At 41.2% G+C, this 25,595-nt stretch overlaps 1 long non-coding RNA gene and 1 pseudogene across 1 annotated transcript in view; one reads left to right on the top strand and one right to left on the bottom strand.

Annotated features, from left to right (window-relative positions):
- LOC141575809 (uncharacterized) overlaps positions 1 to 25,595 on the bottom strand; it is a 164,741-nt gene that overhangs the window by 38,229 nt on the left and 100,917 nt on the right. The gene's annotated exons all lie outside the window — the stretch shown is intronic.
- LOC141575750 (cytochrome b-like) lies at positions 22,189 to 23,291 on the top strand (annotated as a pseudogene).

Genomic DNA, 25,595 nt, shown 5'->3' on the forward strand with positions numbered 1-25,595 from the left:
AATGCTGTTAGATGTTCACAACACTGGATACTTGAAGAAGAGGCTGAGACATTGACTTGAAGGTAGGGAGAGGCTAGTGTTGAGTGAAAAGAAGCATCTGTAGGGGGACTGATTTTTTAAGTGGACGGTTCATTGGTGAACATTTTAATGCATTAATGGGATTCAGAAATCTACCCCTGGTGTTCACCTTGATGAAGCCATGAAGGCAAGAGAATAGGAGTCAGAAGACTGTGCTCCGCTTCCGCCTCTGGCCCTGATCTGCTGTGTTACACGGAGCAAGTCATTTCCTCTTGCTGGGGCTCAGTTTTCTCAACTGCAAAGTGACTAGACTGTATACATTCTAAGATCCTTCAACTTCTAAAAAGTCCATTATCCTGCACACAATTGGTAATGAGTAGGGGGGTGGGTCACAAGCTTGAGTTCAAAAGCTAAGAAAGTCTGAAAAGGGTGACAAAAACCCCCGAACAAGGTCCTTTGCTAAATCTGACTCAAGCTACACATTTTCAACTTGAGGACTGCCTCGATCTCTTAGCAGCAAAGAAACTAATTAGATTTAATAAGAGACAAGGCTGCTAAATGAAAGCACAGGAGAAATATCACATTGCTGAAGATTAACACATGCTCTGGTCTGTCCTCATTATAAAACCAGGGCTCCCATTTGTCCTGGAATCTGTGACCCAGACAGAGTGAGAGGAACAAGCAGCTTATTCATCTAGGATAAGTAAGGATTTCATCTCCAAGGAAGAACAAGAAATACAAGCACCATTTACAAAGTGAAAACACGTAAGTGGTAAAAGGCCAATCTTGCCCCATCTTACTGCTCAAAAAAGTCCCTAATGCTTGAAATTGTTTCCCACTGAACCAACATACCCATCTAGCATGGTGTTCAAAGACCTCCACAATCTGGTCCCTGCAGGTGTCTCTGCCCTTGTCACTCACTATTTCGAGTCTTTTACTTTGTACTCCAGCCATCAAGGAATCCAATATTTTAAATATTAGGGTACATTCCATTTGCACTGAGCTCTTCCTCACTTCCACAGATGTACTTCTTCTGTATTTCTCAGAATTCTCTTTCCTTCGTTCTATTCTATCCTTCAGACAAACTATTCACAGTTCCCTGAGCATGTTCCCTGAAGCCTCTTCTTCCAGGGACACTTTATTAGTTACAGTGTACTTCACTACAATTAACAGAAGACCCAACTAAAAATAACTTAAACAATGCAGCACTTAAAATAGTTTGTTCAGTGGCTCAACATCCTCAGGTGTGACAGCCCCACAACACGTGCACAGGGTGGCAAAATGGTTGCCACAGCTCCAGGTATCACAACTCACTTAACAGCACCCAAAGGCATTCAAATGAGAACTTCATCTTCTCAACTTTCCTCTTCATGAAGGAGAAAAATTGTTCCCAGAAGCTCCTGCTCCCAGCAGAATTTCCCTCAAATTTCACCAGCCATAAAAGTTCTTAAACTTCCCAGGAGTAAAATTTATCAAGCATTTACCCTCTGCTCCATTTCTAAATGTCACCAGATCTCCCCTCAACTTCACGTCTGATTTTTTAATTTTAGCAACATTTACTGAATATTAATAAGTGCTAGGCACTCTGCTAAGCTCTCTAAAAACATTATCTTATTTGGCTCTTAGAACAACTCTGTGAGACAGGCATTGTTATACCCATTTTAAAGTTGACAAAACAGCCCAGAAAGGTTGAGCAACTTGCCCAAGGACACACAGCTAGAAAGAGGTGTTACATGGAGCAAGTCACTTCCTTCTGGGAAAGGATTCAAATCCAAGTATGTCCAACTCCAAAGCCCAAGCTCTCAGCCACTGTGTCCTTCTCACTCCTATGTCCTCTTGACATTCTTTACCCCTCAATGGCTCCTTCTCTTTAACACCATAGAAGTCTCCCTGTCTAATGGATGCTTTCCCATTGCTTAGCAACATTTTCAGATCTTCCCTATAATTAAAGAAAAATGAGGGCCGTTTTTCTTCACCCTATTCTCTCCTCAATCTATCAAACTTCTCAAAAGCACCTCTTTACACTCACCGATTCCACATCCTCAGTACACATTTACTCTTGACTTAATCTAGCATCCTCTCCTGCCTCCCCACTGAAACAGCTCTGCCCAGGGTTATCAGCACTAACCAATCGAATGGCTTCTCCCCAGGCTCCCTCCTCCTGGACCTGATTGATTGGCATGGTAGCCAGGCAGCTGCCCAGGGCTCCACTCTACTTGGGACTCTGAAAGATCACTAGAAATATAACAACATGAAGAAAACTGTGTTTATCAGAACTCCTCTCAGGAGTCAGTGCCATGGGCAGTTAGAAAGTAAACTTTGATCAGTTACTCAGTGAAGGGCTAGGAGAGCTCCCCAGGAGCCATGCCTGCGTAGCAACAAATGCTCTCCAGCTGCCCACCTATGAGGGTTGGTCTTTTTTTTTTTTTTTAACATTTTTTTATTGAGTTATAGTCCTTTCACAATGTTGTGTCAAATTCCAGTGTAGAGAACAATTTTTCAGTTATACATGAACATAATACATTCACTGTCACATTTTTTTTTTTCTTCTGTGAGCTACCACAAAAAAGGGGAGGGTTGGTCTCTTTAGCTGCAGGGCTGCTGTTTGGCTGATGATTGAATGCAAGCCCGGAGCCAGAGATAATTGCTTGGGTCAGTAGAGGAGAGGCTTTTGCCCCATGAGGTGCTCAGGCCCTCCTCCAAATTAATGCCAAGCAAATATTTAAAGAACATTCATTTGAAGGGCACAAAATTATTAGCCTACTCTATGAACCTACATTTTTCAGTCCAGATAAATCTGCTGTATGTAGTATGACTGACCCACTTCCTCCTGTCCCTGATGGTCTGGTCTGTATTCTTCTGGGCCCCAACAACCAACTGGTAAGTCCATTCTCCCTCTCCTCTTCATTTCCTCTGCCTCTTCCTACATCTACAATGGGGACATGTCCCCAGGCTCTGACTTCAGACTCCCCTCTACATCTTCTCCCTCCTGATCACCACCATTCCCAGGTGTATTCCTTATCTACTGCTGCATAACAAAGGACCCCAAAACTTCGCAGCTAAAAACAATAAACATTTGTTATCTTAGTTTCCGCCAATCAGGAATCCAGGAATGGCTTAAGCAGGTGTTTCTGGTTCAAGGTCTTTCAAGAGGCTGCAATCAAGATATTAACCAGGACTGCAGTCATCTCAAGGCATGACTTGGGGGAGAACCCACTTCCGAGCTCACCCACATGCTTCTCCACAGGCTGCACCATAACACAGCAGCTGGCTTCCCCAAGAGTGAGTGGTCCCAGAGAATGCACCCAAGATGGAAGCCACAGTCCTTTTATAACCTAATCTCAGAGTGACATCCCATCACTTCTGCTGTATTCTATGCATTAGAATCAAGTCAAAGTCCCATCCACACACAAAAGGAGGGGATTACACAAAGGCACAAATGCCAGGAGGTGGGGATCATTGGGGCCAATTTAGGGGCTGCATAGCATCCAAGGATCTCCCGTCAACTCTTAGGAGGGTCATTTCTTTTGTCATGACCCTTTCATCTCTCCATTCCCAACTGCCTGCTAAGTCATTCCACGGCAGGTGGCTGGTACCTCATGCTCTACGTATGTCAAACCAGCTTTTATGTGCTCCCTTAGAGCAGCCCAATTTGCCTTCCTTGTTCCACTGATGGCATTGTTGTTTTCCCAGCCCCTGAAGATTTGGGGCATTGAGTCATCCTTTGTTCTTTAATCCAACAAAAATCCTCATGTTGCCGTTTACTGAGCCCCTGATATGTGCCAAGCTCTTTCATGGACATTATCCTATTTAATTTTTGCAGCACTGGAAGGTGAATGAACTCATTTTTCTTTCAAAGGGAAGTCAATTTCCTGGAGTTGGGTCCCATTCTATGCACTGAGAAACAGCAATGAATAAGACAGGTACCATCCCTCAGGCTCTTGTAACCTAGCAGAGAATTTTCCCGTACTAAGTGGCCCATGGCTGAGATCGCATGTTGTATACAGTGAAAACCTAGGGCTTGGAATAAAAGATATCTAGGTTCAAGTCCCCGTTTATCCACTTACCAGGGAGGTGACCTCGGGCAAGTTATTGAACCTTTCTAGAACTCAGTTCCCTTCTGTAGCAAAGTAACAGTGTCCACCCCATGTAGCTATTTTGAGTATTAAAGGAGATGACACAAGTATTCCCCTTGGCACAGGGCCTAGCACACCAGGGCTCAACAAAAGGGAGGTTCTGATGGTGACATATGATGACGATCACTGTGACATTTTCCCAACTCACAGCAGCAATAATCGCTAACATGTATGGAGAGCCACTGTGCACCAGATGCTTTCCTAAGCACCACATGTGCAATAATGCACTCCATCTTCACAGCAACTCTGTGAATTATTAGACATATCATGATGTCCATCTTCTATATGAGGAAACTGAGGCACAGAGAGGTCAAGCCAGCAAGGGGGCAGAAACAGAATTTGAACCCAGGCAGACTAGCCTCAGGGCCAGGAAGGAACTGGATAGAATTTTAGAAGTGGAGACATCTAAAAACCCAGTGTTCAGGGAATCACAGTGGTGTGTGTGCGCGTCTGTCTGTGTGCATGACAATGTGTGTGCATTTGTGTGTGTGACTGTGTATGTGGGATTATGTGTGTGGCTATACACAGTGCTCGTTTTGTGTGTGTGTGTTCCTGCTCACTCTATTGGGTAGAGAGAAAGAAATCTACATTCTGGGTCATATTTTTGCCTTCTCTTCGCACTTGGGCATGCAGCTTTTGGTGATGAAAAACCTTGCATGTTTTTCTTAGAATGCCTCTCCTTTTTCTAAAGCATGATCCCCACTTGTGGTTCAGGGAATGATGAAAAAGCCCCCAGCGGCAAAAGAGAACCTGCCTCTTAAGGGCACATAAAAAGAATTACAAAACTCACTTAAGCCTTCCCTACTGATAAATTATAGGGAGATTTCCCCAGTAAAGAAGACAAATGAATTATACAGTATTTCATTCCAACACTCTCTCCTCTTTCACTCTCTGTATTTCTAAGACATAACTGGAAGAAGAATAGCCCTGTGGGAGGCAGCATCCCCCACCCTCCATGCCCAGACTTGGTGTCTTCATCACAAAGGCTCAGCAACGTGTGCACCCCTCCCCCACTGAGGATGTCCCCATTGGGAAATAACCAATTCCGGCATCAACAAAACCCACCTGCTACGTCTCTCCCCTCTTTCCCTTCTCTGGAAAAAACTTGAGGTTTACCCCCTTCCCTCCCATTTCCAACCTCCTCCCTGCCTCCCCCTGTTCCTTCCGTCTCCTTCCCATTTTTACTCATAAAATTAGGAAGCAGAGGTGGTTAACACATAGGGATCTGGAGTCAGACTCAGCACTGCCATTTACTACCTATGTGACCTTGAGCAAGTGGTTTGACCTCTCAGAGCCTCAGGTCCCTTATCTGAAAAATGAGGGTAATTGTGGGGATTAAATGAAATATGTAACTGAAGTGCTTAGAATAGTGCCTGACATGTGGTAAGCACTAAATATATATTAGAAGTAACTATTAAATGCATAATGAATCACACTGGGGACTCAAACATTTCCTGACTGAATGGTCACACATCTGTTAAGAACATTCCTCTGAGTCAAGAAGGAATTCAGTCTGGCATCAAGCAGCGGTCAAGAACACAGACCTGGGTTCAAGTGCAAGCTCTACACCATACTTGCTTTGTGACCCTAGGTGAGAGACTTAAGCTCTCTGGTGTCAGTTTCCTCAGCTGTCAGACGGTGACAGTAATAGTTCCCACCTCCCAGGGGTGGGCATAAGCGATTAGATTTAAGCCCTCAGGTCAGGGTCTGGTGCACAGCAGATGTTCAATAAATGGAAATTATTAGGACTGGGGCATACCCTTCCTTTGCAGCCCATGAACTCTCCTCGCCCATTGTCAGCCCTCTTCTCTCTATTTGGTCTTTAACTCTCCTCACTCCATATTTACGCGCAAAACTAGGAAAGTTCATGAGAGTGTTTATTCAATGCTGCATCTCCTATCTATTGCTGCCCAACAAAACGTCCCAAACTTAGTGGCCTAAAACAACCACAATCGTTTATTTTGCTCACAAATCCACAATTTGGGCAGGGCTGGCAGAGCTGACTGTTCCCTGCTCCAAGAAGCATCACGTGAGGCAATTCAACTGGGCGCTGGACGGTCCACTTTCAAGATGGTCATTTACTTGGCCCATAAGTTGATGCTGGTTTTAGGCTGGGAACCCAGCCAGAAAGCTATGCACTGGGGAGCTTGGTTCCTCTCCACAGGCTGCCTGGACTTCCTCACAGCATGGTGCCTGTGTCCCAAGAGTAAATGTCCTAAGAGAACAAGAGGGAAATGCACAGCCATTTTTATAAACCAGCCTGGGAGGTCACAGAGCACCACTTCCATCGATATTCCATAGCTCAGGTGGTCACAAAGGTCCACCCAGGTCCAAGAGGAGATGATACAGACTCCTGATGGCTGGGAAAGCATGAAGGATGGGAGATATCCTTGTGGCCACCCTTGGAAAACACTATCTGCCATACTTGGCTACTTTCTTTTCCCTTAACTTCTACCCTCCAAGGAAAGTGCTCCACCTAAGTTAGTTCTCTCTCCCAAACAGCTTTAATCAGGTTAGAGCTAAAGAAAGCCAAGTTAGGAGCCCTCGTAAGACACTGAACTGACCTCAGGTCTGCTTCCTAATTGGTTTGGATTATCTGTGTGAATCTGCTGGTCTGGACAGCTTTGAGTAAGTTTTATCTGGTCATTTGCAGGAGGTATTTCTGGGAGGGGTGGGTGGGGGCAACACAAGACAGTGTCCCAGATACTGTGCTCAGGTTTTAATTCCTAACTTGAGAATGTAAAACGGAAGCTTAGGAAAGTAAACTTAAGATCAAGATCCAATGGAGTCAGAACTTGTAAGCATCTCCTAATTCCAAGGCAGTGTTCCTTCCCCATTACTGCACTGCCCTGGACCCTAAAAATTTTTAATAAAGTATTTATTCACTAAGAAGGACTAGCTAATATGCACTTCCAGTCCTATATAGTCAGCCATGCCCGGCCCCAGTCCTTTCTGACAGGGCAATCATTTTTTTTTTCTTTTTAAATTGAAGTACAGTCAATTATAATGTGTTAATTTCTGGTGTACAGCACAATGTCTCAGTCATGCACATACATACATATATTTGCTTTCATATTTTTTTCATTAAAGGTTATTACAAGATATTGAACATAGCTCCCTGTGTATACAGAAGAAACTTTTTAAAAAATCTGTTTTTATATAGTGGCTACCATTTATAAATCTCAAACTCCCAAATTTATCCCTTCCCACCCTCTTTCCCCAGTACCATAGATTGTTTACTATGTGAGTCTGTTTCTGTTTTGTAGATGAGTTCATAGTGTCCTTTATTTTTTTTTAAAGATTCCACATATGAGTGATATCATATGGCATTTTTCTTTCTCTTTCTGATTTACTTAACTTAGAATGATGATCTCTAGGTCCATCCATGTTGCTGCAAATGGCATTATTTTATTCTTTTTTATGGCTGAGTAGTATTCACACACACACACACACACACACACACACACACACACACACACATATACATATACAGATATATACCACAGAGTCTTTATCCAGTCATCTGTCGATGGACATATAGGTTGTTTCCATGTCTTGGCTATTGTAAATAGTGCTGCTATGAACATTGGGGTGCATGTATCTTTTCAAATTAGAGTTCCCTCCAGATATATACACAGAAGTGTGATGGCTGGATCATATGGTGAGTCTATTTTTAGTTTCTTGAGAAATTTCCATACTGTTTACCATAATGGCTGCACCAAACTGCATTCCCACCAGCAGTGTAGGAGGGTTCCCTCTTCTCCACATGACTGGGCAATCTTAGGCAATCAATTCAAAGTTATATGATGGGAGTCTACCCTTCCATGGACAGCTGACTGGCTTGGGTTTAGTCACCTGACCTAAACACAATCAATCCAGAGCCCCAGTGCATAAAGATAAGCTAAACCCGTCAGATTCTCTCTCTCTCTCTCTCTCTCTCTCTCTCTGGACCATGAATAAGAACTAGAAGGCAGCATCTGTTCATGGCAATGGAAACTGACAGTTCATGAAGCAGAGTAGGCATGATGCTGCCTTAAAAGTTTTCTGCAAAATATTATTTTGATGACTAAAAACTGATTTATAGACGAGCTAGTCTGTAGAAAGGAAAGCGGAGCAGCCCCAAAATAGAGACAACGAGTTACAAAAGGATGGAGAAAACATTTATTGGAACCATTTCAGATTCTGAGAACTTTCCATCCCAGTTTCAGGGACTTATGATTAATTCCCTTTTATTCCCTGAAGTGGGACTGCTGGGTCATATGGTAGTTCTATTTTTAATTCTTTGAGGAATCTTCATACCTTTTTTCCATAGTGGCTGCACCATTGTACACTCCCACCAATAGTACACAAGGGTTCCCTTTTCTCCAAATCCTCATCAACACCTGTTACCTTTTGTCTTTATGATAACAGCCATCCTGACAGGTGTAGGGTTATATCTCACTGTGGTTTTGATTTTCATTCCCCTGATGATTAATGAATTTGAGAATCTTTTCATATACTGGTTGGCAACTTGTATATTTTCTTTCGGAGAAACATCTATTCAGATCCTCTGCCCATTTTTCAATCAGGTTTTTTTGCTTTTGTTTTTGTTATGGATAAAGAAAGCGTGCTATATACGTACACTGAAGTATTATTCACCCTTTTAAAAGAAGGAAATCCTGTCATATGCAAAAACATGGATGCCCTGGAGAACAGTGTGTTAAGTGAAATAGGCCGATCACAGAAATACTGCACAATTTTGTTTGCATGAGGTATGAAAATAGTCAAACTCATAGAAACAGAGGTGAATAGTGGCTGCCGGTGGCTGGGGGAGGGATAAATGAAAAGTTGCTTTTCAATGGGGCTAAAGTTTCAGTTATACAAGATGAGCAAGTTCTAGAGATCTGCTGTACAAACGACTGTGCCTAGCGTTAACAATACTGCAGAGTGCACTTAAAAATTTAAGAGTAGTTCTCATGTTAAGTGGTAAGTTCTTACCACAATTTTAAAAAAAGGTCCCTTTTATTTATGCTGGCCTGTGTTCCTTGCCAGCCACCTCACTGCTTTAACTCACTAAACTGTATTCACCCATTTCACAGATAAGAAAACTGAGGCTCAGAGAGGTGAACCAACTTACCCAAGATAGCACAGCTACTGAGTGACAGAGTGGAGCCTGAGCTTTTTCTTCTATATCTTGTTGGAAGGTCATCCCTCTCTGACCTGTCCCTCTAATTAATACTACCCCCTCCAGAGGCTTGTTCCTTGGAGGCTGCCATGGAGGTAATTTAGCCATCACCCTGTCTTGGAAAGATGACTTTGCCTTCGGATTCCATCTTCCTGATGAAACGCTTTGATTCCACCTCTTCCTCGAGCTGAGCTGATTGCCAAGACCATAAGGAAATCTCACCACCTCCTCAGCTCACCCAGCAGGACCCCCGTCCTTAACAAGGCAACTTTCTGACAAAGCATGTTAGATGGCCTCAGACAAAACTTTCCTAGCAGGAGACTGGAGAGGAAAGAAAAAAATAAATGCAGAATACAGAGGAGAAAAAAAAAAAGGGAGAATTCTTTCCATTGATTTCTTTGCCAATGAGAAGTCTTTAAAAATCACTTTTTAGCTGCAGCCCTCAGATGCATGAGCTGTTATGCTGAGGGAGGGAGAAAAAAATCAAACTCTGAATCAGATCAAATTCTGATCTTTCATTCATCTGAACAGTCGGCCCTCCTGGTAAACAGAAAATTAGAAATTCAAACAAAAGGAAGAGGGAACATCTAAGGTAGGGTTGGCCTTGGGCAGAACTGTGAGTCAGCAAAGTCTGACTTCAGAACCCCCCAGAGCCGCATTCTCCCCCTCATTCCTACCCCAGGCAGAATCCTCCTTGAGTGAGATGTGGAAAAGAGGAAGTTGGCTTTGTCTCCTCAGCTTCTTCTGTTTGGTGGTAGACCTCCTGTCACTTGTCCCATCCAGCTTTGGTATCATATGTCCCATCAGTGTTCTCTGACGCTAGCAACAGACCCCTAAGAGGGGATAACTGATAATTCAACCAACTATTAATTAACTGATAATAAAATCTAAGCTCAAGATACCCCCCCCCACCCCACCAATTCAAGGATACGTGAGATTTGAAAGAGGGAGCTCTTGGAGAGCACAAAGTCTTCAAGATACAGACTCTGTGATGGACGAATAGTAGGCAGTGTGTTGATTGAGGGGTGTGGTGGATGCCAAAAAGCACTGCCAAGATCCCCCTTCAGAAATGAAGGATGCATTGTCTCAACTGCTGAAGTACTTCTTTAAAAGAGCCCTTTGTGGTGAGTACTTACATTTTCATCTGAAGAGTGATACCTCATCCAAGGTCACGCCCCCTTCCCTGGGCAGCCCGCACCCAATTACTGATTAGCAGAGGGTATGCAGGACAAGTTCAGAAGATCATTCCATCTTCAAAACTCCCCCTAAGACTGGCTGAAGTTTCTGTTGAGACATTACAGCTCAATTTCCTCCTCTTTTCAATCTTGCATCCTTCCCTTCCCCGCTAAGTACTGATCCCAAAGGTTCTCCCTAATAAATGTTCTACATGCCAGTCCCCATCTCAAAATCTGCTTCCCCGAGGAATCCAACCTACAACAGGGCAATAAGAGAAGAGCCTTCTTGGCAGAGCCAACATGTTGCATAACTCCAGGGGACACCACTTCCGCTGCCCTGCTTGGAAATGATGCTTCCTAGAGTTATGCAATCCTAAAGCCCTGCATTCTGTAATTGCTTCAGATCACAACACCAACTCATACGCACGCATTCACGAGCACCCAGATATCCACGCTACTGACCTCTAAGACTGGCTCTTCCAGGTACCTGATTCTTTGACTGTGGCCTGTTTTTGCCACTCAGGGCTTCGCAGTGTGTTTTCCCTGTACCAATATCTGGCCTGCTAAGCTATTTCCCCGCATTGTGACACTTCTCCACATCTAGTCCTCCTGAAAATGTGTATGTTCCATGTCTGCCACTACCTATATGGCATCGGGCAAATGTTTACCCTTCTGAGCCTGCAATTCCTCAGCTGTGACATGGCACAGGCTGCTGATTAGCTCCTGATGTCCATCCTTGCCCAGAGTATATGGCCACCCACATAGACATTTCCCAGCCTGCCTTGCAGCTAGGTGCCACGTGACCACATTCTGACCACTGAGATGCAAGTAAGAGAAACTGCATAGCATATTTAACTACTGTATTCTTACCCTAAAAACAAGCTGTTTTCCCTCTACATTTTATTTCTCCTTTCTGCTGGCTAGGAAATTCCAAAAAGCAGAACCACCACCTTGAATCTATAAGTGAAAGCCAGTTTCAAACCAATGAACTTGGCCAGTTACATGAGAGAGAAACAAGTTTCTACCTTGTTTAAGTTACTGTAGTTGGGGGGTTATAGAGTTTGTGCATGTATCAAGACCAATATACATAAAAAGAAGAAATAACCTTCCCTCACAAATTTCCTAACATCTAATCACCCTCACTGAGAATTTCTGCATCCTGTTTCTGTTTAATCTCATCTCTAAAGTGAGGGGCTTAAAAAGAATGGATCTCAAGAGATACAGAAGGACACAAGGAAAGATCCTGAGCTTGGAGCCCAGATAAGCCTTGAATTCACCCTACATAAGCTCTGCAATCCAGGGCCAAGTCACTCAACCTCTCTGTGCCTTTGTTTCTTTGCTTTCTGTAGTTATCTCATAGGGCTGCTGTGAAAAATTAAATGAGAAAATGTATGTAACAGGTTTATGTAAATACATGTTACATGATGGGTGTTAGTTCTGCATAAATAGACTGTCAATCAAGGATACCTATTATTACTAGACAGGCCACTATGCCCATGGGACGTGAGCGTGTGCTCTGGAACCAGGCAGGCTAGAGTTAAATCCAAGCTCCCCCACTTACAATATGTATGAACATAGGTGGGCTACTAAACCTCTCTGGGATCTCAATTTCCATCCGTATAAATTAAGGATTCTAACAGTATCCACCTCATGGGTTCCTCATAAACATCAGATGAGTTGATAATTTTAAATCCCTGGAAGGGTACCAGCAGATTGCAAGCGTTCAAGAAGTCTGCCAACAGATCATCATTAACAAAGACTCGTTCTAGGGCTGGTAGGCTAGGACTCTCCTCACCAAACTGAAAAGCAACAAAAGACTCATCCAAGGGACAACACAGACTTCAATGCTCTGTGCAAATGAGATGTGCCCTTGCTGACCTGCTGTTAGCCCAAATCCTCAGTATTAGAACCATACCTTCAAATTAAGATGTGTTTTCATAAAAATCCTGGCCCCAAACCAAACTATACTAACAGAAAATGGGACTGCTATAATTTAGCTGAAATACACTCTGTCATGTATTCACTGAAACATTTTCTAAGTAGCTGTAAGCATAGTTCAAGGCTCTTAAGATATTTAAAAAAATAATAGAAATCAGTTTCTCCGGACCGCTATTCTCACACTGTAGAGAAAAAGGACAAAGGTAGACACTGTTAATTGCCTCGGTAATATCTATTCCTCATTTTTCTTGATAACATAACCACATTTTATTTAGAAAAGTAAAGGCCAATTCCAGGCAACGGATCATGATTGCTCTAAGTGGATCATGACAGTCTTGTCCCTCTTCCCAGCCCCTCTTGCAGCTAAGGATGGTCATGTGACCCAGGTACAGCCAACAAAGGTAAGCAAAATCAGCTGAGGGGCAGTCCTGAAAAAGCATTTGCTTTTCTGGTAAGAGGAGACAGAGCAGCTGGTTTGGTGCCTTTGCCTTTTCCCCTACCTGTCTTCTTTCTGTCTTGAACATATACGAGGTGTCTGAAACTGAAGCAGATATCACATGATCCTAACATAACAAGCATGCAGGAAAGGCCGAGGAAAGGACAGCTATACTGGCCCTGACATTCCCGGGCCACTCAATGAACCGACACCAGTAACCATTTACCTCCTGACCTCTTGTTATAAGCTACTATGAGTGAGTTTTACTTGCAGCTAAATGTATCCCTAAATACACAGATCCTTCCACAGAATACAGAGCAGGTGGGTCCACATTGTAGGTTCCAAAACATGGGAATATGTCCTTAAATTCAGGTTGTTGGGATTATAATGAAGGATGTGAAGAGGGTACTAATACTAAACCATTCCTACTTCATCATTTTGCCTGTGACCATTATCTAATTCAAGCCAGTCTTTGGTGTATTCCTCTATCCTGGATCCAAGTGGCTCACTGATAATCCTAAGAGGCACAATTCACCTAAAAATACAGAGAATAGGTATTCCCTGCCCTCACATGAAACCTTGCTCTATTTGGACAGACACTCTCCCCAGTCCACAGCTTTTTTCCTTTCCTATCATTTCTGTTCTAGCACATAGCAATTCTGTCCCAAAGGCTTCCTGTGCCTTTTCAACACTGCAATCACAAAGCAGTTGATAAGACCTATTAATATTTCAGCTCATTTTTCAATTGCAGGGCCATGATAATCACCGAACACAAACCATCTATTTGTCTACCACAAAATGCACCCAAGTGTCTCAAAATGTAACCTTCTCATTACAAAATAAGACAGTGCTCCAGGACCTTGGAGAGCATCCTTTCAGGTCCACACAGGGTCAATTTCTCTAGGAGCTCTTCCACAATCTAGGGCATGGCATTGCCTCTTCTTGACATTATTGACCAGAAAAAAAAAAAAATTTAACCACTGGGTGGAGGGAGATAGCCTTTTTCTCCACCTGAAATATGACAATCCACCTCAGGGTGCTTGGGGGGAAAAAAACAACACTTTCATTAGCAAGATTAAGATAATAATCATAATCGTTCACTGAGTACCTGGTATGTGCCAGAAGCATAAGATATTGTTGCCAGTTGATAGGTGGAAAAACAGAGGCATAAAAGGCTACCACGGTATAGAACACTTACTAAATGCCAGGCAGCCTGCCAAGCCATATATATATATGGATATACATATATACGGCTTATATATAGTTTAAATATATACGTACTTATCCCATACACATGCACAGTCCTATGAATTTCTACTGATATGTTTTGCTATATTGATCTATTCAGTCCTTGAATTTGGATAAAAATAATTTGGATAGTGAGAGATACTTCTCACTTTAGGTGAAGAAATTGAGGCAGATATTACATAGCTCTTAATAGCAGTATTAGAATTTAACCCAGCCAGTCTGACAATACCGAAGGTGACTATATACTTTACTATGCAAAATAGCATTCTTTTAAGGGTGAAAGGGATGCTATTAATGACAAGGCCAGATTAGTAGGTGTGAATCTGGGCTGTCCTACATAAACCAGAGCATACGGTCACTCTAGTGAACCTCGATGAAATAATGAAATGAAATAATGTATTTAAAGCATTCATCCTCATGTCTGAAACACTGAGTATGTGCTCAGTATATTTTAGCTGTTTTTATTATTCCCTGTCTCTCAGGGTCACTCTGAGGCCCTCATGAGTTGGAAGGTAGAAAGTGGTCCAGAGATGCATAGCATCATCGAGGGTTTCCTCAACATGCCTCCTCCTCCTGCTTTCCAAGGAAGCATTATTTCCAACACATGATGCCTGTCCCACGTGGGCAATGCAGAGCCAGAAGAACTTGAGATGACTCTGGGTCTGCCTGCCTCCAGTTGATGGATGGGAAACCAGTGAACTGCTGAGACTGGCCCAGACACCCCTCTGCTGCATGCCAGGAAAGAAGCCGGTGCTTCTAGAGCAGCCATTGATGTCTGTCTGGACGTTTGATACCTCAGCTAAATTTGGACTGGCAATCAATAGAGACTCTTCCGGAGATCTCATTTTCACAGCCTCCCTCAGCTCACCAGCATGTCATGTTGCAGTGGTGAGACCTTCATTCAGGGTGGCCACTCCTCTTTCTAAGCAGGTGTCTGAAATTTCCCAGTTCTACCTCCACTCTCCTCTGTGTCTTAAATCTCTTCATCTTGCAGCAAGGAAAACCTTTTATCAATGGCCACTTTCCTTAAGATGGGATTACAGACATCAAATCACAAAATCATGAAATTCTAGATAAAGCCAGATTGAACGGAGATGCAATGAGACAAGAGACCTGCTTAATGTAACAGACAAATGATTTTAGCATTAGAATAGGGCAGTTGTGGGCAGGACTCTAGGTTTAGATTTTACCTCCACCAAATTCAAGTTAATTTATTTCTCTGTGCCTCACTTTTCTCAGCTATAAACTGGGACTAATCATAACATCTATCTCCTTATATTCTGGTGAGGATTAAAAGAGACAGTGGACATAAACCCCTTAGCACAGTTTCCTAGGGCTTAAAATAAGCATTAGATAAAGGTTGCATTTTATTATTAATATTGATGGAGCCAGTACAAGAATCCACATCTCTTAGGAGGAAAAATTGTGAATTTGTCAAATTCCAGGTATATCCTTAAGAAAAGAGGCATTCTTTAAGGTTTTAGGTTTTCAAAGGTTTTTCCTTTATAACCTTTAATGCTCTCAAGGTTAATGAACTTGACCGCATTTCTTAAACTGTATTCCTCAAAATAGTAGTTTTCTTCAAACCTAGGAATTCCTCAAAATCCCCAGTTTGGTGGTCAAACAAGTTTGAGACTGACTGGGCCTTCTGTTTCTTCCTCCACTGGAGATTCATAATACACATGAACATACTAAAGATCCAAGAAATACCGTACAAAAGAAACCCACGTATTGTTTAAGCTGGCATTTCCCAAGCATTCTTGACCACAAAATTCTTTAGACTATCCCCACTGACATTAGTATTCCAGAACATGGTTTGAAAAATTCTGAATTAAATCAAAGCTTCTTCAAGTCCACCATTCAAATCAGAAGCCAAGCCATGTCACCTAACATTCCACAGCTTCCCAACCAGAAAAAAAAAATCTAACAAATAACCTAGACTTGACGTCTTCTGTCCAGCCTGACTCACACAGCACTGAGTCTTAACAACCATGTTTATATAATTTTACTCTGCCACCCCACCCCTTAGCTACAACTGATTGGACCAGAAGTGAACACTTGACTGAGGATAAATCAGTCAGGTTCTCTCCAGAGAGAGCCTCACTAGGGAGGTATCCCAGCTCTGAAGTTAAAGTCCCAAAGCTCCTATTGCTGGAGATTCAGGAACTGTTCTGCTTAGAGCTTCTTTCTAAATCCTCCCCTTCGAGTGATAAAGACGGTGATGAGCATGTCCTGCCTACATTCTACTTCTCACTTCCAACAATTCCATGAAAATCCCAGAACTGAGTCTTCCTGACCCTAATCGGCCCCAACTGGGTCACTCATTCATCCCAAATCAATCACAGAGGACAAGAGGGTATGGGCCTCTGATTGGCTGGGCCTGAGTCACATGACCATTTCTGGAGCCAGGACTTCATCCTCCAGATATATGCCCTCCAGATATATGCCCAGGCATGGGATTGCTGGATCATAGGCTAAGTCTATTTACAGTTTTTTAAGAAATCTCTATACTGTTTTCCATAATGATTGCAGCAACTACATTCCTACCAAAAAGCCCATCTGAATCTCACAAGATTCAGACTATAGGAAGAGTGGTTCCCCAAAGTAAAACTGTGGTTCTGTGACCAGAAGAGGGAATAGAGAGTGGGTAGAATAGAAAAAAAAATAAAGATCTCCACCATACCCATGGCCACATTATGACTTTTATGGGTCTGAAGCACTTCTATCTTCATGAGTCCCTTTCTCCGTAAAAACATATATATTTAAAATGGTATTTTACTAGTGTGTTTGCATAAAGACAAATATATTCATATTCTTCTTATAATTTTAGAAGAAGTGAAAACATTTTTATGGTCTCTAGGCTCTCCACCTGCTGTGCCACTGGATACATCAGCCCTGACCACACCTGCTCTCAGAAGAAGCCTTTTCAGCAGGAACTTGTGCCCCCTAATCAGCAAGTACTCTTCCTGTGCCTGCCTTCCACACCATACTCTAGGTCGTCCCAAGAGCTCATGAGAAGGAGCAGCCAATTTCTCAAAAGAACCGACCTGGAGAAAAGGGAACTCAGTAAATTATGGCTTCTTAATAAGCATAATCTTCCTACTAAGGGGTTTATCTGCCAGAGTGGCCTTAATCTGCTTCCAAAGTTCACATTCATTAACTGCCCAATTTCTGAATGGTGCTGACAGCCCCCTTCACAAATCTCTCACTTGCTATATAACCCAAGTTATACTTGTGGCGGCTGTTTTTAGGATTATATGAAGTCAGTAACTTTACTTTCTCCCCCTCATAGTTTGAAGAGAGATGAACCAGGGGATGTTTTCATGAAGAGGAAAACCAGAGAAAGAAACAACCTGAAAAGGGCCCTGACTGCTTTGAAACCAAAGTCCAAAAGGGACTTGCTGAAGTTAGCTGGGAAACGTCTGCTCCCTAGTAATTTATCCTAAATGACTCCGGGTGGAGGATCACCTGTCAGTGTACCGTGGTGCACGCATCCTTATCTGGTGCACATATCCTTATCTGTCAGCCACTGGCTTAATATGCTGGTGGTTTTTGCATATTTGTGTATCAACTGTAGTATTATTTATTAAGCTTTTGTTTACTTTAAACCAGCTCACTTATTTTCCACATAAGCTCATTCTAAGCATGACCATCCACGGGATCAAAAAGCTTAAAAACCAGTTATATTTTTCCTGATACACTTAATTAAATGTGAACTATTCAAATAGAAAGTAAGTTTGTTTTCTATGTCTTGAGTCTGTTTCTGTTTTATAAATAAGTTCATTTGTGTCATATTTTTAGATTCCACATATAAGTGACATATGGTATTTTTCTTTTCTCTTTCTGGCTTAATTCACTTAGTATGACTATCTCCAGGTCCATCCATGTTGCTTCAAATGGCATTATTTTATTCTTTTTTATGGCTGAGTAGTATTCCATTGTATAAATATACCACAACTTCTTTATCCGATCATCTGTCAATGGATATTTAGGTTTCTTCCATGTCTCGATTACTGTAAATAATGCTTCTATGAACACCGGGGTGCAGGTATCTTTTTCGAATTAGAGTTTCCTCCAGATATATGCCCAGGCATGGGATTGCTGGATCATAGGGTAAGTGTATTTATAGTTTTTTAAGAAATCTCTATACTGTTTTCCATAATGATTGCAGCAACTACATTCCTACCAACAATGTAGGAGGGTACCCTTTTCTCCACAGCCTGTCCAGCATTTATTGTTTATGGACTTTTTAATGATTTAACCTCCAATGTTAAAAATTATCATCTGGACTTCTGTATTAATACCATCATGTTAATGGTATTATCAAAAATATAACTTGAATCACTACCACAACCTACAGCTTACTAATTAGTTTTATCAGTCTATCTCTTCTTAACCAATTTAACAACAACAGCCGTGACTTTTCACTACAATTCTCCTCTGAGTCCCTCTTAGCACCTTGATGAATTCTAACAACATGACTCATACCAGTAATACTCAGAGTCAGCCAATGCCACCCATCTAAAGAATCACCAACTTGGAAAAAGCTATGTATTACTATATGAATCACGCTACTGATGCTCCTAATTATAACATTCATAGCCACAGAATTAACTCCATTCTATATCTTATTAGAAGCAATGCTGGCCCCAGTATTATTATTACCCACTGAGGAAACCAAACAGAATGACTTAATGCTGGATTTTACTTTTTATTTGACACACTAGATGGATCTCTTCCACTTCTAGTTGCTCTTGTATATATCCAAAATATTATAGGTTCAAAAAACCTTTAAATAATCCAATACTGAGCCCAAAGAATATCTAATTCTTGACTCAATATTTTCATGTGACTAGCATGCATTATAGCTTTTTTAAGTAAAAATACCCCTCTGACTGCCAAAAGCACATGTCAAAGCCCCCATTCTGTAGTTCTTGCATCCGTTACTACCCAAACTCAGCCACAGTATGCTATGAATCACAACAGTCCTAAACCCCTTAGCAAACCACAGAGCATATCGTTCCTCATATTGTCCTTATGAGGAATAATTATAGCTAGCTCAATCTGTTTGTGCTAAATGGACTTAAAATCACTCATCGTGTACTCCTCCATTTGCCACACAGCACGTGCCATCATAGCTATCCTCATCCAAACACGCTGAAGTTACAGGCGTCGCCCATGGCCTCAAGTCAGTTATATTATTCTGCCTGGCAAATTCAAATTACAGACATATTCACAGTCAAACCGTAATTTTAGTCTGTGGCCTACAGACATCTCTTCCACTAATGGTAACATGATGACTACTCGGAAGTCTTACAAACCTAGCATTGCCCACCGACAATCAATTTCATCAGAGAACTACTGGTAGTAATATCTTTTTCATGATCCAACATCACCATCCTCCTAATAGGGATTAATGCAGTCATTACTGCCTTATATGCTCCATATGTACTAATCACAACACAACACTAACATGAGAAGACGCCCTCATCACTCTGTACCTGTGACCCCTTTGACTATTGTTCAACCCCAAAATTATTTGGAGACCCATGTACTGTAAATACAGTTAGACAAAAACATTAGATTATGAATCTAACAATAGAAGCTCAAATCTTCTCATTTACCAAAAAAGTATACAAAATGCTAACTCATGCCTTCATATTTAACCAAACTTTTAAAGAATAAGAGTAATCCATCAGTCTTAGAAACCAAAAAACTGGTGCAACTCCAAAGAAAAGTAATAAGTTTATTCCCTCTTCTACACTAGTCATGGTAATTATATTAACTCTGACAATTATAATAACAACCTCCAATGTCTACAAGAGCAACCCATATATAGCCATTTTCTGTAAAACCCGTATCTCATATGCCTTCATTACCAGCTTAATCCCCACGACAATATTCATTTACTCAGGCTAAGAAATAATCATTTCAAACTGGCACTGAATTACTTACTGTTCGACCCTAAAACTATCACTTGGCTTTAAATTAAAAGTATTGCTCAATGATATTCGTACCAGTAGCACCTTCTGTCACATGGTCAATCATAGAAGTCTCAATATGCTATACACACTCAGACCCTAACATTAATCTATTCCTTAAACATCTATTCGTAGTTCTCATCACTATACTAAATTTTAGTTACTGCCAACAATCTTCTCCAGCTTTTTAGCTGGAATCGTGTCCTTTTAGTAATTGGATGAATGGCATGGCCAAAGCAAACACTGCCGCTCTTCAAGGAATCATATATAACCGCACTGGTCTCCAGTTGGATTCATTATATTAATAGTGTGGCTCTCACTCAACTTCAATGCATGAGACTTAACAACAAATTTTCACACTTAACTTAAATCACACAAATTTACCCCTAAGTGGGCTTCTCCTAGCTGCAGCTAAAAAACATCCGCTCACTCTGACCTTCACCATGACTTCCTTTAGCAACAGAGGGCCCCGCTTCCAGTCTCAGCCCGGCTCCACTGAAGTACAATACTTGAAGTGGGTGTTTTCTTACTTATCCATTTTCACCCACTAATAGAAAACAATAAAACAACTCAAACAATAATATTATGCCTAGGACCTATCACCACACAATTTACAGCAATCTGTTCTCTTACCCAAAACAACATCAAAAAAAGTCTTCTTTTCTACCTCAAGCCAACTGGGCCTTATAACAGTAACCGTGGGCTCTAACCAACCCTACCTAGCACTCCCCCATAACCGCACACGCGTATTCTTCAAAGCAGTGCTATTTATATGTTCCAGATCCATTATTCACAGCCTAAATGGCAAGCAAGATAATCAAAGAATAGGAGGTCTATTTAAAGCAATACCTTTCACCACAATCTCCCTCCTCATCGGAAGTCTCGCATTAATAGGAATGCCTTTCCACACAGGCTTTTGTTCCAAAGACCTAATCATGGAAACCGCCAACACATCCTATACCAATGCCTGAGCCCCGCTAATTATACCTACTGTCACATCCCTAACGACTGTCTACCGCACTCAAATTATCCTCCTCGCACTCTTAGGACAGCCTCACTTCTCCACTCTAACTCGAATTAATGAAAATAATCCACTCCCAATTAATTCTATTAAACGCCTCTTAATTGGAAGTGTTTTGCTGGATTCTTTACCTCCAGCCACATCTCTCCAACAACTACTCCACAAATAACTATGCTTTACTATTTGAAATTAACAGCCCTTGTCGTGACTATTTCAGGGTTTATTCTGGCACTCAAAATCAACTTTACTACACAAAATCTAAAATTCAGTTGTCCCTCAAACCTATTCAAATTCTCTCATCTTCTCAGATACAGTCCAACTACCATATTAGCATGGTCTCGCATCAGATTTAGATACTAAACCTATCAGCATATCAAAAATTAGCATCATTACCATTAGATAGGATTTGACCAGAAAATGTTCTATCAATATCTACCTCACTTTTCCAAATAAAAATTTCTACACTAGTCTTAGACAAAAACAGCCTAAGTAAGTATTTCCTCTCCTTCCTCATGACACTTGCCTGAAGCATAGCTCTATTTAATTTTCATGAGCAACTTCCATAATTACCACACTACCAGTAAGCAATGACCAACCAGTCACAGTCACCAGCCAAGTACCGTAACAGAGCAATTTCTATAGCTTCCTCACTAAAAAAATCCAGAATTTCTAGTATCATAAGTCACTCAATCCCCCATTCCATTAAACTTCAACACAATCCCTACTTCTTCAGCCTTTAAAATGTAAAGAATCACTGCAAGCTCCATTATCAGCCCTGAAAGAAACATGCCTAAGACGGTTTTATTAGAAACTCGAACCTCAGGACACTGTTGGGTAGCCACAGCTGTTGCATAACCAAAAACTACTAATACACCCCCCTAAATAAAATTTTAAAACCATCAAACCCAAAACTGACCCACCAAAATTTATTACGATACCACAACCAATTCCACCACTCATAATTAACCCAAGCCCACCATAAATAGGTTATGGTTTTGAAGGAAAACCTACAAAACTAAATACAAAAATAGTATTTAAAATAAATACAATGTATGTCATTATTATTATTACATGGAATGTAACTATGGCCAACGACATGAAAACTCATCATCGTATTTCAACATAAGAACACTGACGGCCAACATTCAAAAATTCCACCCATTAATTAAAATTGTTAACAATGCATTTATCAACCTATCAGTTCCATCAAATATTTCATCAGGATGAAATTTCAGCTCCCTACTAGGCATCTGTTTAATTCTACAAATTTTAACAGGGTTACTCCTAGCAATACATTACACATCGGACACAACCACCACCTTTTCATTCGTAACCCGTATCTGCTGAGATGTAAATTACGGATGAATTATCTGACATCTACATGCAAAAGGAGTCTCCATGTTCTTTATTTGCTTATTTATCCACATGGGGAGAGGACTGTATTACAGGTCTCACATGTTCCTAGAAACGTGAAGCGTCAGAACCATCCTCCCGTTTATGGTAACGGCTGCAGCCTGTGTGAGTTACGTGTTAACAAGCGGCCAAATGTGCTTCTCAGGAGCAACAGTCATTACAGGTCTCCTTGCAGCAACTCTTCACCTTGGCACCAACCTAGTCGAATGAATCTGAGGAGGATTCTCAGTCAACAAAGCCACCCTTACATGCTTCTTCTTCCACTTTATCCTTCCGTTTTTTTGCAGCCTTAGCAGTTGTCCACTTATTATTCCTTCATGACCCCGGCTCTAAAAATCCAATAGGAATCTCATCCAACATGGACAAAACCCCACTGCATCCATACACAGTCAAAGATACCTTGGGTGCCTTGTTCCTATTTCTAACCCTGCTAGTACTATCCTCACCTGAACTTCCAGGGAACCAGACAACTGTACCCTGGATAACCCTTCAACACTCTCCCTCACACCAAACCATAATGACACTTCTCGTACCATTACACAATCCTACAATCAATTCCCAACAAACGAGGAGGCATGCTAGGACTTGCTAACACTAACATGAACCAGAGGACAACCTGTTGAACACCCATTTATTATCACGGGCAACTAGCATCTATTTTATACTTCCTTCTAATGCTAGTCCATACACCACTAACAGGCATCACTGAAAACAACCTCCTAAAAAGAAAAGTCTTTATAGTATATTTATTACCCTCGTAAACCAGAAAAACAGAACAACATCTCCCTAAGACTCAAGGAAGTAGCTTCAGTTCCACCACCAGCACCCAAAACTGAAGTTCTGCTTAAACTATTTCCTGAACAATTTGTTATGGGACATTTACACTGTCTTTAAGTACTACGTAAGTATTAAAAGTGGTACCATTAAAATCAACACTGCTATGTATTCCATGCATTATGCACCCTTCCACATACATAGTACATATATGCTTTATCATACACAATACACGAAATGTGTAATCGCACATTAATGATCTACCCCATGCTTATAAGCATGTACATTATCCTATTGACATGACATAATACATTATATTGGGCAACTCATATTAAACCCTTGTTCCTACGAATATCCATGAAGTAACTGAACTGGTTGATATCACATAGGACACATATATTATTAATTGTACGTGCCACATTAACTTAAATCATTTCCAGTCAACATGCTATCATAACCGATAATCATCATTATCATCAGGCTGCAAGAAACATCAACCTGCCCACAAACATGTCCCTCTTATTACTCGAGGCTCATAAATCACAGGGGTTTCTATGAATGAACTACATCTGGCATCTGGTTCTTACTTGAGGGCCATCTCACCTAAAATCGCCCACTCTTTCCCCTTAAGCAAGATACCTTAATGGACTAATGACTAATCAGCTCAATCATGCACATAACTGCGTTTCATGCATTTGGCGTTCTTCAATTTGGGGCAAATGCTGTGATTCCGCTACGGCTGTCAAAAGTCTTAACACAGTCAAGCAACTTGTAGCTGAGCTTAAACTGAGTATTATTTACCAACGTCATCAACCCACAAGGTGTTACTCTGTCAGTGGTTATGGGACATGATATAATTACACACATACGTACACACATACATACACATGTACATACACATGTACACACGTATCACATAAATAGCCTGTTCAACCAAACCCACCCTTATCCCTCGCCAAATCCACTCTTATATATCATCATCACCCTGCCAAACGCCCAAAACAAGGCAAAACATAAATATGTAAGATTCAACTCAAACATATTATCCTCATTCTACCAACCCAAAGCTAGCATAACTACAAACTAGCCTCCAAGCTATACCAATGAATTACTTAGATATATAGGGCTTACATAGACCGGCATTGCCCTAGACCTGCCATTTACCTCAAACAAAATCAAAATTAAAATACATTTCAATAATGCACAAAAGAAAAAAAGTATTTCAATACTAATTTTGACACAACACAAACTACTACACTGAATACCAGTATATCGCTTAAATACATAAATCTTATATGTACAAAAACCTACTCAACCTGTTGATGTAGCAAGGCCCTGAAAATGCCTAGATGGGTTTACTAACTCCATAAATACATAGGTTTGGCCCCAGCATGTCTATTAATTTTTGATAAAATTACACATGCAAGCATCTGCATCCCAGGGAGCATGCCCTCTAAACCATGAAAGATATAAAGGAGCAGGCACTGAGCATACCAAAAACTAGCTCACAGCGTCTTGCTTAACCACACCCCTACGGGACACAGCAGTGATAAAAATGACGCCATAAACGAAAGTCTGACTAAGTTATATTAAACGATCTGGGTTGGTAAATTTTGTGCCAGCCACCGTGGTCATACAACTAACCCAGATTAACAGAAATCTGGCATGAGGTTTGTTGAAGAGCACCTGAAATTAAAGGTAAGTCCTAGCCAAGCTGCAAAAAGCCATAGCTAAAACAAAAACAAGCTACAAAAGTGACGTTCACATTTCTGACTACACAACCGTGGAGATCCAAACTGAGATCAGATACCCCACTATGCTTAGCCCTAATTTCAAGTAATTACAACAGCAAAAATTTTGCCAGAATACTAGTAGCAAAAAGCCTGAAACTCAAAGGTCTTGGCGATGCTTCATATCCCTTTAGAGGAGCCTGTAATAAACCCCAAAAAACCTTACCAACTCTTGCTAATACAGTCTATTTACTACCATCTTCAGCAAGCCCTAAAAAGGAAAAATATACAAGTATAGTGATCAGAAATAAAAATGTTAGGTCAGATTGTAACCCATGGGATGGGAAGAAATGGGCTACACTTTCTACCTCAAGAATATAAGCTAATTTAATACAAAAGTTTTTCACAGAATTAAAAACCAAAGCAAGATTTAGTAGTAAATTAAGAATAGAATGCTTAGTTAAATCAGACCATCAAGTTCACACACACCACCTGTCACCCTCCTCAAATATGGATAACTTTCCATAAACTATTGACAAGTACCAAACATAAAAGAGGAGA

Source organism: Camelus bactrianus, chromosome 32 (assembly GCF_048773025.1).
Source record: "Camelus bactrianus isolate YW-2024 breed Bactrian camel chromosome 32, ASM4877302v1, whole genome shotgun sequence".
In the NCBI taxonomy this organism is placed as follows: Eukaryota; Metazoa; Chordata; class Mammalia; order Artiodactyla; family Camelidae; genus Camelus; species Camelus bactrianus.